Raw genomic sequence first — 15,532 nt, 5'->3', positions numbered from 1 at the left:
CAGACAATTAATTTGTCTATTTTTTAGGAATCCAAATTAGTATCTTCTGTCAAAGTCTGCAAATAAAGGTACATTCCTGGTAGCTTTATCCTCCTCGTCTCCTCCTTCTTTGTCCCCCTCATAACTAACAACTTGTCCACAAGGTATTGTTGCAAGGGGAATCCTTTGATGGCAGATAACGAGGCCGATAACAGGGACCTTGCACACGATGTGGACGCAGAAAAATATTGTTGCATGTATTGTGTCCAGAGCTGTTCTGCTAATAATCACTGCAATTGGATGTTGCTACTACTTCCGACGCAAGAAGAACCTTCCACCTTCATACGGTGCATGTCTTCTAACTACAGAAGCGTATAGTGTGCATTGTAGCTATGTGTTTTGGTCCAACTACCAATATTTTTCAACTTCCTGCGAAAAAAGAAACTGCAATAATATTTTGCAGTTGATTTAGCTCGTTGAACAACCCTCCTTTTATTGCAGCACCTGAAGAAGAAGAACTTGGCTTGATCGATTTCCAAGCAGTCCTTGCGAGATATACGCTATCCGAAATTGAAATGGCCATGAATGGATTGGAGAGAAGAATAGGCTCTGGAGGGTTGGCGAACATTTACTACAGAAAGTTGGCAGATGGTACAGAGGTTGCGGACAAATGTCTAGAGTTGGGGGGGGGAGGGGGGGGGGCTATGGCCCCCTTTTGCCTAGGGAAGCTCCGCCACTGCTTGCAGATAATTTTCTATTAAAGTGCGCAAATAAAGGCACACTTATGATAGCTTTCTCCTCCTCGACTCCTCCTTCTTTGCCCCCCCCCTCGGAACTTACACTTTGTCCCAGGGTTGTCTCCCTCAGGACTACCATTTTAAATTGACAGCAAACTATCACTCATTTATTAAGTTTGATTTCATTTGTGTACAAGTTATCCGCATAATTCCCTTTTCCTTTTTCATTTCAGAAATTATGTAAGAGATTCTTCAGATATTATTCACAACAGGCTTATAGCATATGTTCTTGTCAAGATTGTTTGGCATGATTATAATACAAGATGATTAGCTACCTTTCTAAGGAGAAAGCTACCAGGAATGGACAAAATCACACTAACCCTTAATTAAGGGTATATATATATTGGATTTTCTAGAGAAGGCGCCTTAGGGAAACTCCCTTTGGCCCTAGGGAAGCATGCATTGGATATATTGTAGTGTATTGACACAAATGAAGTAGTCCATTTTGGGTGTCAAGTATAGTATAGCACTATATCATTACAAACTTGCCTGGTTACTATTTCCTTACCAAAGTAAATCATTTGTATCAAAATAGGTATCACTCACTAACTCTCTCCCTCAACATGCAAACACGCCACCTCATCATGCAACATGCATAAGGAGTAGGTCTACCTCAACATGCAACCATGCATAGGAAAAAGCCCACTTCAACATGCATGAGAATTTCCATTCTATTATGCTATTTATAATCTTAATAAACATTCTAGAAATATAAAATAATCAAACATCATAACTTATATGTATTTTTAGTTCAAGTTCTCATATTATTACTCCGAGTATTCACATGTTCCATGAAACCAAATATCACTAAAATGGATTGGAAAACATTCTCGCAACAACATGCGGGGTATCATCTACTATCTTTAAATTAACTATGCTCCCTAATTACCGAGATCTCTCACGTGATTTATTTATCGATGATTTTTCTGTCGTCGCCACCACGCGTTTCACGATGATTCAATCTGGAGACCTCTTCCGGTACTTTGCCGGAAGGGTAAATCATCGCCAGAGGCATATTCACCAACCTTAGTGCCACCACGCCCATGTGTGAATAGTTCTCCTTGAACTACGGGTCCATAATAGTAGCTAGTTGGCATCTTCTCTCCCTTACGTCTCAATCAATGATCACATGTGCTGCCCTACATGATTGTATTCCATCTGATGTAATTCTCGTTGTGTTTGTTGCCGTGTCATGAATTATCCCTTTATGATCAGATCCATATACGGATTTATGTTGGATTCTTTTGTTTCTTTGTTGCATAATTTATAGACATATATGTTTGTCTATTATATTTCATGAGTTGCCCTTTAATTTTTAACACCCCAGTTTTTGTCACAGTACGTTGGATGACAAGTATGAACATACGAATGTCCTACCAAAAGCCTGATAAAATTCCTTTTTTTCATGGGGGAGCGGGTGAGAACAAGTAGTAAACGATTCGGATGGTGAGGTGAGCATGCAAGCATGGGGTGGTTGCCCTCACCCGCCACCTTTTGGCGCTTCTGCTAAGCCACTTTTTAGGGAATATTCTCTGGATTTGGCTATCCTCAACTACAAATTTTTAAAAATCAAACACATGGCAACCACCTAAAAACTGGTTATCCCTAGCCACCCAACCAAACACACGCTTAATTATGCAAATGCATTACAATAATGCTACATTTAGAGTCAATAAAAGCCCATTTTATAATATACTACTTGATGAATATGAGTAATACAATAGGCTACACCAAAGTTGCTAGGTCAATATGCTGCCTACGGGATAATATGACAGTAAAAAATGTTCAATCCTTTGAGAAAGATGAGAAGTTTTTGCTTTTCTCTCCTTTAGTGGTGCAAAATTTTGATCGCTTTCACTTCTAGGCCGGTATACTAAGCCCTTACCCGAGCAATCTTTTGGAGTCACAACAGTTGCAACACAGTCATTGAACATGCATATGTAGGCCACTTTTTCTTCCATCCAATTTCAAGTCTTGTCATTCTTCAAAGAACAAACATAAAATAGAAACTATCACTCCTTACAACATATACCAATTAAGAGAGAGCAGAGCCCTAACTAATTAATTGATGCACAAGTTGTCTGTCATTCATTGTGAAACACTAGTTTGTATACATACATACATACATACATACATTTTTAAAGGGGAATATATTAATATAGCGAAGATACCAATTACACCTAGCCTCTGCACCTACAAGATATTGCAAAGACATCCACGATGCACACAGCCTAAGAAAAAAATTTAAAAGAAAGGAAAAAAATAAAGCTCCCGCCATAGTGATCGAGTCCTCTCAGCAGCGACACAGAAACCACTGATACGTCTCCAACGTATCTATAATTTTTGATTGCTCCATGCTATATTATCTACTGTTTTGGATATTATTGGGCTTTATTATCCACTTTTATATTATTTTTGGGACTAACCTACTAACCGGAGGCCCAGTCCAGAATTGCTGTTTTTTTGCCTATTTTAGGGTTTCGAAGAAAAGGAATATCAAACGGAGTCCAAACGGAATGAAACCTTCGCGGACGTGATTTTCTCACCGAACATGATCCAGGAGACTTGGACCCTACGTCAAGCAACCAACAGGGAGGCCACGAGGTAGGGGGCGCGCCTACCCCCCAGGCGCGCCCTCCACCCTCGTGGGCCCCCTGTTGCTCCACCGACGTACTTCTTCCTCCTATATATATCTACGTACCCCCAAACAATCAGACATGGAGCCAAAACCCTAATTCCACCGCTGTAACTTTCTGTATCCACGAGATCCCATCTTGGGGCCTGTTCCAGAGCTCCGCCGGAGGGGGCATCGATCACGGAGGGCTTCTACATCAACACCATAGCCTCTCCGATGAAGTGTGAGTAGTTTACCTCAGACCTACGGGTCCATAATTATTAGCTAGATGGTTTCTTCTCTCTTTTTGGATCTCACTACAAAGTTCTCCCCCTCTCTTATGGAGATCTATTCGATGTAATCTTCTTTTGCGGTGTGTTTGTTGAGACCGATGAATTGTGGGTTTATGATCAAGTTTATCTATGAACAATATTTGAATCATCTCTGAATTCTTTTATGTATGATTGGTTATCTTTGCAAGTCTCTTCGAATTATCAGTTTGGTTTGGCCTACTAGATTGATCTTTCTTGCAACGGGAGAAGTGCTTAGGTTTGGGTTCAATATTGTGGTGTCCTTTCCGAGTGACAGTAGGGGCAGCAAGGCACGTATTGTATTGTTGCCATCGAGGATAACAATATGGTTTTTTTATCATATTGCATGAATTTATCCCTCTACATCATGTCATCTTGCTTAAGGCGTTACTCTGTTTTTATGAACTTAATACTCTAGATGCATGCTGGATAGCGGTCGATGTGTGGAGTAATAGTAGTAGATGCAGACAGGAGTCGGTCTACTTGTCTTGGACATGATGCCTATATACATGATCATACCTAGATATTCTCATAACTGTGCTCAATTATGTCAATTGCTCAACAGTAATTCGTTCACCCACCGTAAAATACTTATGCTCTTGAGAGAAGCCACTAGTGAAACCTATGGCCCCGGGGTCTATCTTCATCATATTAATTTTCCAATACTTAGTTATTTTCATTGCTTTTATTTACTTTGCATCTTCATCATAAAAATACCAAAAATATTATCTTATCATATCTATCAGATCTCACTCTCGTAAGTGACCGTGTAGGGATTAACAACCCCTTATCGCGTTGGTTGCGAGGATTTATTTGTTTTGTGTAGGTGCGAGGGACTCGCGCGTAGCCTCCTACTAGATTGATACCTTGGTTCTCAAAAACGGAGGGAAATACTTACGCTACTTTGCTGCACCACCCTTTCCTCTTCAAGGGAAAACCAACGCAAGTGCTCAAGAGGTAGCAAGAAGGATTTCTGGCGCCGTTGCCGGGGAGGTCTACGCAAAAGTCAACATACCAAGTACCCATCACATACCCTTATCTCCCGCATTACATTATTTGCCACTTGCCTCTCGTTTTCCTCTCCCCCACTTCACCCTTGTCGTTTTATTCGCCCTCTCTCTCTCTCCCTATCCTCCCTCTCTTTCTCTATTTGCCATTTTATTTGCCCGTTCCTTGTTTGCTTGTCACGATGGCTCAAAATAACACTAAATTGTGTGACTTTACCAATACCAACAACAATGATTTTATTAGCACTCCGATTGCTCCTCTTACCGATGCTGAATCTTATGAAATTAATGCTGCCTTGCTGAATCTTGTCATGAAAGATCCGTTTTCCGGCCTTCCTAGTGAAGATGCCGCTACCCATCTAAATAGCTTCGTTGATTTGTGTGATATGCAAAAGAAGAAAGATGTGGATAATGATATTGTTAAATTGAAGCTATTTCCTTTTTCGCTTAGAGATCGTGCTAAAGCTTGGTTTTCGTCTTTGCCTAAAAATAGTATTGATTTGTGGAATAAGTGCAAAGATGCTTTTCTCTCTAAGTATTTTCCTCCCGCTAAGACCATCTCTCTTAGAAACGATATTATGAATTTTAAGCAACTTGATCATGAACATGTTGCACAAGCTTGGGAGAGGATGAAATTAATGATACATAATTGCCCTACTCATGGTTTAAATTTCTGGATGATTATACAAAAATTTTATGCCGGATTGAATTTTGCTTCTAGAAATCTTTTAGACTCGGCCGCGGGAGGCACTTTTATGGAAATCACTTTAGGAGAAGCTACTAAACTCCTAGATAATATTATGGTTAATTATTCTCAATGGCACACTGAAAGATCTACTAATAAGAAAGTGCATGTGATAGAAGAAATTAATGTTTTGAGTGGAAAGATGGATGAACTTATGAAATTATTTGCTAATAAAAGTGTTTCTTCTGATCCTAATGATATGCCTTTGTCTACTTTGATTGAGAATAATAATGAATCTATGGATGTGAATTTTATGGAAATTATAATAAAATGCCCTCTGATTTTGAATCTAATATTAAAGAATTATTACTTCGCAAAAGAATTTCAATGCTTTGATTGAAGAGAAATTGCTTAAAATTGATGAGTTGGCTAGGAACGTTGATAGAATTTCTCTTGATGTTGATTCTTTGAAACTTAGATCTATTCCACCTAAGCATGATATCAATGAGTCTCTCAAAGCCATGATAATTTCCATTGATGAGTGCAAAAAAAGAACCGCTAGGATTCGTGCTAAGAAAGATTCCTTTATAAGAGCGCGTTCTTCTAGTTACCATGATAATAAAGATGAAGATATAAAAGTTATTGATGTGTCCCCTATTAAATCTTTGTTTTGCAATATGAATCTTGATAATGATGGGACCGAATATGATCCACCTTTACCTAGAAGGCGTTCTAAAAATTCGGAGTTTTTAGATCTTGATGCTAAAATTGTTAAAAGTGGAATCGAAGAAGTCAAAACTTTAAATAGTTATGAACCCACTATTTTAGATTTCAAGGAATTTAATTATGATAATTGCTCTTTGATAAATTGTATTTCCTTGTTGCAATCCGTGCTAAATTCTCCTCATGCTTATAGCCAACATAAAGCTTTTACCAAACATATCGTTGATGCTTTGATGCAATCTTATGAAGAAAAACTTGAGTTGGAAGTTTCTATTCCTAGAAAACTTTATGATGAGTGGGAACCAACTATTAAAAGTAAAATTAAAGATCATGAATGCTACGCTATGTGTGAGTTGGGTGCTAGTGTTTCCACTTTCCAAAGACTTTGTGTGATTTGTTAGGTTTATGTGATTTCGATGATTGCTCTCTAAACTTGCACCTTGCAGATTCCACTATTAAGAAACGTATGGGAAGAATTAATGATGTTCTTATTGTTGCAAATAGGAATTATGTTCCCATAGATTTTACGTTCTTGATATAGATTGCAATCCTTCATGTCCTATTATTCTTGGTAGACCTTTCCTTAGAACGATTGGTGCAATTATTGATATGAAGGAAGAAAATATTAGATTCCAATTTCCATTAAGGAAAGGCATGGAACACTTTCTTAGAAATAAAATTAAATTACCTTATGAATCTATTATGAGAGCCATTTATGGATTGCCTACCAAAGATGGCAATACCTAGATCTATCCTTGCTTTTTATGCCTAGAGGCGTTCAACGATAGCGTTTGTTGGGAGGCAACCCAATTTTATTTTAATTCCTTGCTTTTTGCTCCTGTTTAGTAATAAATAATTTATCTAGCCTCTGTTTTGGTTGTGTTTTTTTGTTTTTAATTAGTGTTTGTGCCAAGTAGAACCGTTGGGAAGACTTGGGGAAAGTCTTGTTAATCCTGCTGTAAAAAACAGAAACTTTAGCGCTCACGAGAACTGCTGCCATTTTTATTTGGAAAGTGCTATTTAGTTAATTATTGTTTAAGATGATTAATAGATAAATTACTCACATCCAGAAATTTATTTTAGAATTTTTGGGGTTCCAGATCTTGCGCTAGCTATAGATTACTACAGACTGTTCTGTTTTTGACAGATTCTGTTTTTCGTGTGTTGTTTGCTTATTTTGATGAATCTATGGCTAGTAAAATAGTTTATAAACCATAGAGAAGTTGGAATACAGTAGGTTTAACACCAATATAAATAAAGAATGATTTAATTACAGTACCTTGAAGTGGTCTTTTGTTTTCTTTCGCTAATGGAGCTCACGAGATTTTCTACTTTGAGTTTTGAGTTGTGAAGTTTTCAAGTTTTGGGTAATGATTTGATGGATTATGGAACAAGGAGTTGCAAGAGCCTAAGCTTGGGGATTCCCATGGCACCCCCAAGATAATCTAAGGACACCTAAAAGCCAAAGCTTGGGGATGCCCCGGAAGGCATCCCCTCTTTCATCTACTTCTATCGGTAACTTTACTTGGGGATATATTTTTATTCACCACATGATATGTGTTTCGCTTGGAGTGTCTTGTATGATTTGAGTCTTTATTTGTTAGTTTACCACAATCATACTTGCTGTACACACCTTTTGAGAGAGACACATATGATTCGGAAATTATTAGAATACTCTATGTGCTTCACTTATATCTTTTGAGTTATATAGTTTTGCTCTAGTGCTTCACTTATACCTTTTAGAGCACGGTGGTGGATTTGTTTTATAGAAACTATTGATCTCTCATGCTTCACTTAGATTATTTTGAGAGTATTAAATAGCTTGGTAATTTGCTTAAATAATCCTATATGCTAGGTATACAAGATTAATAATAAAATTCTCTTATGAGTGTGTTGAATACTATGATAAGTTTGATACTTGATAATTGTTTGGAGATATAAAGATGGTGATATTAAAGTTGTGCTAGTTGAGTAGTTGTGAATTTGAGAAATACTTGTGTTGAAGCTTGTGATTCTCGTAGCATGCACGTATGGTGAACCGTTATGTGATGAAGTCGGAGCATGATTTATTTATTGATTGTCTTCCTTATGAGTGGCGGTCGGGGACGAGCGATGGTCTTTTCCTACCAATCTACCCCCCTAGGAGCATGCGCGTAATACTTTGCTTTGATAACTTGTAGATTTTTGCAATAAGTATATGAGTTCTTCATGACTAATGTTGAGTCCATGGATCATACACACTCTCACCCTTCCACCATTGCTAGCCTCTCTAATACCGCGCACCTTTCGCCGGTATCATACACCCACCATATACCTTCCTCAAAACAACCACCATACCTACCTATCATGGCATTTCCATAGCCATTCCGAGATATATTGCCATGCAACTTTCCACCGTTCTCTTTATTATGACACGCTCCATCATTGTCATATTGCTTTGCATGATCATGTAGTTGACATTGTATTTGTGGCAAAGCCACCGTTCATAATTCTTTCATACATGTCACTCATGAATCATTGCATATCCCGGTACACCACCGGAGGCATTCATATAGAGTCATATTTTGTTCTAAGTATCGAGTTGTAATTCTTGAGTTGTAAGAAAATAAAAGTGTGATGATCATCATTATTAGAGCATTGTCCCAAGTGAGGAAAGGATGATGGAGACTATGATTCCCCCACAAGTCGGGATGAGACTCCGGACGAAAAAAAGAGGCCATAAAAAAGAGAAAATGCCCAAATAAAAAAAATATGAGAGAAAAAGAGAGAAGGGACAATGCTACTATCCTTTTACCACACTTGTGCTTCAAAGTAGCACCATGATCTTCATGATAGAGAGTCTCCTATGTTATCACTTTCATATACTTGTGGGAATTTTTCATTATAGAACTTGGCTTGCATATTCCAATGACGGGCTTCCTCAAAATGCCCTAGGTCTTCGTGAGCAAGCAAGTTGGATGCACACCCACTTAGTTTCTTTTTGAGCATTCATATACTTATAGCTCTAGTGCATCCGTTGCATGGCAATCCCTACTCACTCACATTGATATCTATTGATGGGCATCTCCATAGCCCGTTGATACGCCTAGTTGATGTGAGACTATCTTCTCCATTTTTTCTCCTCCACAACCACCATTCTATTCCACCTAAAGTGCTATGTCCATGGCGCACGCTCATGTATGGCGTGAAGATTGAAAAAGTTTTGAGAATGTCAAAAGTATGAAACAATTGCTTGGCTTGTCATCGGGGTTGTGCATGATTTAAATACTTTGTGTGGTGAAAATAGAGCACAGCCAGACTATATGATTTTGTAGGGATAACTTTCTTTGGCCATGTTATTTTGAGGAAACATAATTGCTTAGTTAGTATGCTTGAAGTATTATTATTTTTATATCAATATTGAACTTTTGTCTTGAATCTTTCGGATCTGAATATTCATACCACAATTAAGAAGAATTACATTGAAAATATGCCAAGTAGCATTCCACATCAAAAATTTTGTTTTTATCATTTACCTACTCGAGGACGAGCAGGAATTAAGCTTGGGGATGCTTGATACGTCTCCAACGTATCTATAATTTTTGATTGCTCCATGCTATATTTTCTACTGTTTTGGACATTATTAGGTTTTATTATCCACTTTTATATTATTTTTGGGACTAACCTACTAACCGGAGGCCCAGCCCAGAATTGCTGTTTTTTTCGTGCCTATTTTAGGGTTTCGAAGAAAAGGAATATCAAACGGAGTCCAAACGGAATGAAACCTTCGGAAACGTGATTTTCTCACCGAACATGATCCAGGAGACTTGGACCCTACGTCAAGCAACCAACAGGGAGGCCACGAGGTAGGGGGCGCGCCTACCTCCCCCAGGCGTGCCCTCCACCCTCGTGGGCCCCCTGTTGCTCCACCGGCGTACTTCTTCCTCCTATATATACCTACGTACCCCCAAACGATCAGACACGGAGCCAAAACCCTAATTCCACCGCCGTAACTTTCTGTATCCATGAGATCCCATCTTGGGGCCTGTTCCGGAGCTCCGCCGGAGGGGGCATCGATCATGGAGGGTTTCTACATCAACACCATAGCCTCTTCGATGAAGTGTGAGTAGTTTACCTCAGACCTACGGGTCCATAGTTATTAGCTAGATGGCTTCTTCTCTCTTTTTGGATCTCAATACAAAGTTCTCCCCCTCTCTTGTGGAGATCTATTCGATGTAATCTTCTTTTGCGGTTTGTTTGTTGAGACCGATGAATTGTGGGTTTATGATCAAGTTTATCTATGAACAATATTTGACTCTTCTCTGAATTCTTTTATGTATAATTGGTTATCTTTGCAAGTCTCTTCGAATTATCAGTTTGGTTTGGCCTACTAGATTGATCTTTCTTGCAATGGGAGAAGTGCTTAGCTTTGGGTTCAATCTTGTGGTGTCCTTTCCCAGTGACAGTAGGGGCAGCAAGGCACGTATTGTATTGTTGCCATCGAGGGTAACAAGATGTTGGGGAACGTAGTAATTTCAAAAAAATTCCTACGCACACGCAAGATCATGGTGATGCATAGCAACGAGAGGGGAGAGTGTGATCTACGTACCCTTGTAGATCGACAGCGGAAGTGTTTGGTTGATGTAGTCGTACGTCTCCACGGCCCGACCGATCAAGCACCGAAACTACGGCACCTCCGAGTTCTAGCACACGTTCAGCTCGATGACGATCCCCGGACTCTGATCCAGCAAAGTGTCGGGGAAGAGTTCCGTCAGCACGATGGCGTGGTGACGATCTTGATGTACTACTCTCGCAGGGCTTCACCTAAGCACCGCTACAATATTATCGAGGACTATGGTGGCAGGGGGCGCCGCACACGGCTAAGAATATGATCACGTGGATCAACTTGTGTCCTCTGGGGTGCCCCTGCCTCCGTATATAAAGGTTCAAGGGGGGTAGGCCGGCCGGCCATCATAGGGCGCTCCAGGAGGAGTCTTACTCCCTCCGGGAGTAGGACTTCTCCCCCAATCCTAGTTGGAATAGGATTCGCGAGGTGGAAAAGAGAGAGAGAGAGAGAAAGGAGGGGGGCGCCGGCCCCCTCTCTCATTGTCCTATTCGGACTAGGGGGGAGGGGCGCGCGGCCCAGCCCTGGCCGCCTCTCCTCTTCTTCCACTAAGGCCCACTAAGGCCCATATAGCTCCCGGGGGGTTCCGGTAACCTCCCAGTACTCCGGTAAAATCCCGATTTCACCCGGAACACTTCCGATATCCAAACATAGGCTTCCAATATATCAATCTTTATGTCTCGACCATTTCGAGACTCCTCGTCATGTCCGTGATCACATCCAGGACTCTGAACAACCTTCGGTACATCAAAACGTATAAACTCATAATATAACTGTCATCGAAACCTTAAGTGTGCGGACCCTACGGGTTCGAGAACAATGTAGACATGACCGAGACATGTCTCCGGTCAATAACCAATAGCGGGACCTGGATGCCCATATTGGCTCCTACATATTCTACGAAGATCTTTATCGGTCAGACCGCATAACAACATACGTTGTTCCCTTTGTCATCGGTATGTTACTTGCCCGAGATTTGATCGTCGGTATCCAATACCTAGTTCAATCTCGTTACCGCCAAGTCTCTTTACTCGTTCTGTAATACATCATCTCGCAACTAACTCATTAGTTGCATTGCTTGCAAGGCTTAAGTGATGTGCATTACCGAGAGGGCCCAGAGATACCTCTCCGACGATCGGAGTGACAAATCCTAATCTCGAAATACGTCAACCCAACATGTACCTTTGGAGACACCTGTAGAGCACCTTTATAATCACCTAGTTACGTTGTGACGTTTGGTAGCACACAAAGTGTTCCTCCGGCACACGGGAGTTACATAATCTCATAGTCATAGGAACATGTATAAGTCATGAAGAAAGCAATAGGAACATACTAAATGATCGGGTGCTAAGCTAATGGAATGGGTCATGTCAATCAGATCATTCAACTAATGATGTGATCCCGTTTAATCAAATGACAACTCTTTGTCCATGGTTAGGAAACATGACCATCTTTGATTAACGAGCTAGTCAAGTAGAGGCATACTAGTGACACTCTGTTTGTCTATGTATTCACACATGTATTATGTTTCCGGTTAATACAATTCTAGCATGAATAATAAACCTTTATCATGATATAAGGAAATAGATAATAACTTTATTATTGCCTCTAGGGCATATTTCCTTCACAAGATGTTTTTTTATCATATTGCATGAATTTATCCCTCTACATCATGTCATCTTGCTTAAGGCGTTACTCTGTTCTTATGAACTTAATACTCTAGATGCATGCTGGATAGCGGTTGATGTGTGGAGTAATAGTAGTAGATGCAGGCAGGAGTCGGTCTACTTGTCTTGGACGTGATGCCTATATACATGATCATACCTAGATATTCTCATAACTATGCTCAATTATGTCAATTTCTCAACAGTAATTCGTTCACCAACCGTAAAATACTTATGCTCTTGAGAGAAGCCACTAGTGAAATCTATGGCCCCCGGGTCTATCGTCATCATATTAATCTTCCAATACTTAGTTATTTTCATTGCTTTTATTTTATTTTGCATCTTTATCATAAAAATACCAAAAAATTATCTTATCATATCTACCAGATCTCACTCTCGTAAGTGACCATGTAGGGATTGACAACCCCTTATCGTGTTGGTTGCGAGGATTTATTTGTTTTGTGTAGGTGCGAGGGACTCGCGCGTGGCCTCCTACTAGATTGATACCTTGGTTCTCAAAAATTGAGAGAAATACTTACGCTACTTTGCTGCACCACCCTTTCCTCTTCAAGGGAAAACCAACGCAAGTGCTCAAGAGGTAGCAACCACCACCAAATACAGCACCTAGAAAACATAAAATGTCTCCAAAAACAACGCCTCCAAGAAGGAAACAGTGCAAAAGCGTCGTCGTTGCCCAATCCAATATCTTAGTTTTTCACCCTAGAGAAGTCAGAGCTCTCAAAACAATTTCTTTAGCAAGGCAATTGACAGGTACAGCCAATGAAGGCCAGGCATTAGGTTTTCACCCTGAAAGTACCGGCTCAGCACCCCCACTTGACACAGCTGCTCCTGAGAGTTATCAAACACCTGGCTGACTCCTTCGCCTCGAAGGCCCCGTGCATCTAACTGATCCTTCAAACTCAGCCACCATGACCTCCTCCACAGCTGTCTACACCAGAAAAATTGAGAAGCCGATATGTCCCGTGGTGTCAACAAACCACAGATCTTTGTGTCACACCCTCATGGACCTTGGTAGGCTAAAATGGACGTGAGCGACCGAATTCTATCTGATCAAGATTTGGGCAAGATCTCCGACAACAGTTCCGAAACATGTCGATGACCAGATCGAGGAGGACCGATAATGCAGGATGTTGCCGTGATGAGAGAGGAGCACGGGACCGCAACCTTTATTCATGGAAGCATGCCCCCACGCCGCCCCAATCCAGCCTGACCGCAGCCATGGTCGAGCACCAACCCACCCAAATGCAGATCGGGGGGATTAGCACCTCCACACGTTGTAGCACGTGCACAACTACCACGGTGCTCCCGCCGCCCTCAGACACCTGCAACATGTGTGGAGGAGTACAACGCCGTCAGCCGCCGCAACTCGACGGCAGCCGCTCAGGGACGCCAAGTCCCCGCTGCCGCCAGATCCGTGCGAGCTTTGCCCGGCGAAGACCATGGAGCGGCGGCAAGGGGTGGGGGAGCACGGGGGAGGCCTTGAGCGGGCGTGGATTAGCTGCCGCCTGAGTCATCCCAGGGAGGATGACGCGGGGGCCGAGTCCCGAGCTCTCCTGGGCATACATACATACATACATACATACATAGGCTTCACTTGCGCTTGAAAATATTTTTTTTGTTACAACTTGTTTTTTTAAGTGCTCAAACTAGCTATGGACACCAGATCCATCATGAGTAACATGTCTTTCCTTTTTTGGTTGACAATTAATTCCCTGAACTCAGGCTGGACGCTATTTCGAACATTCTCCCCCTTTCTTTGTCGTCTCCTTGTTTTCCACCTCCTCCAACTATATATATTTGTCGTGTGTGTTCTTGTCGTGCGCATCTACCACCCTCCCTTATCCTCTTACCATTACATTTTTTTTCTCCTTGCGTGCGAGCCGAGCACTGGCTCCCCATAGGAGATAGTCGACAAGCGCCACCAAATAAGACACGACAACACCCACACGGCTGGCGTGATAGGTGGACAACAGAGGGCACCCACAGCTTGAAGCAGATGTCTGTAATTTTTTTCTCAACATGGAACTTTTGGCTTGGGGATTTAATAGAAGTTTCATCGTTCTGAATTTGATTAATTAAAAGCCCGGTTTTTGATTGTTGAAAGTTTGGATTGGTGTAGATGAAATAATGCATCAACCAGAAAGTGTGTCTTGGCGCACAGTAGCTATTTCCGCACACGTTGTTTCTTGCCAAGAAAACTCAAATGGTATTTTTCCTTTTCGCCATCGTCGTCGAGCACCGATGCTTGCCGGCCGTCGCTGAAAAAGGAAGGGAAGGAGGCCCAGATCCAGTCCTCCAGAGTTCAGATTCTCCATTAGAGCAGAGATAGGAGGAAAAGCCATGTACTCCCAAATTTTAGATGGGTGGTTTGAAAACACATTCCCGCCTTAATTACAGCTTTGTCTTGCGCGCATGCATGCATGCACAAGCCAACAACGAACAGCTACCAGCAGTATACTTACTGACTAGAAAACGAGGTCAGTTACTTCTGGGTCTCCGGCAGTCCGTCCAAGATCGATTTCCGATGGCGAGCGTACGCTGGCGGCTGGCCAGTGGAAGCTGTAACGGACGCGCGCGGGCCCCACGGTCCCCGTCGCCGCCCGCCACGGCATCGGCCGCCGGCGAGGGGCACGCGCCCTCTCCGTACGTCGTCGTCTTGGTGGTACCCACGCTCACGATAAGATCGACAGGTTGAGAGAAGCAAGCCACTGCATTCACTCCCATTCATGCACCACTCTCCTCTCCTCTATATACATCCATCTCCGGTTGTCGATCTCGCCGGTAAAATACATCGCTCCAAGAAGATAGGAGGAGGATGGAGTCGGCGAGGCCGTCCTCCGCCGAGACGACGACGGCGTCGACGGGCGGCATCACCGGCCGTCGGCTGCTCGTGAGGAGCTACTCCGCCGGAAGCAGCAGCGGCGGCCGCGTGAGGGCGCGGGTGGTGCGGCTGAGGAGGAAGGTCAGGGAGCACCGGGCGCGATTCTACATCGCGCGCCGCTGCCTCCACATGCTCCTCTGCTGGCGCGACGACACATGATGCCATCCGGCCTCGTCGTCCGTCCAATCTCCGTCGCCACTTCCATACAGCTCGGCCGGCTAAGTAAGCTCGCTCGCTCGGTAGCTCC

This window comes from Triticum aestivum, chromosome 1A (genome assembly GCF_018294505.1).
Source record: "Triticum aestivum cultivar Chinese Spring chromosome 1A, IWGSC CS RefSeq v2.1, whole genome shotgun sequence".
Taxonomy (NCBI): domain Eukaryota; kingdom Viridiplantae; phylum Streptophyta; class Magnoliopsida; order Poales; family Poaceae; genus Triticum; species Triticum aestivum.
This window is presented reverse-complemented; position numbering follows the sequence as displayed.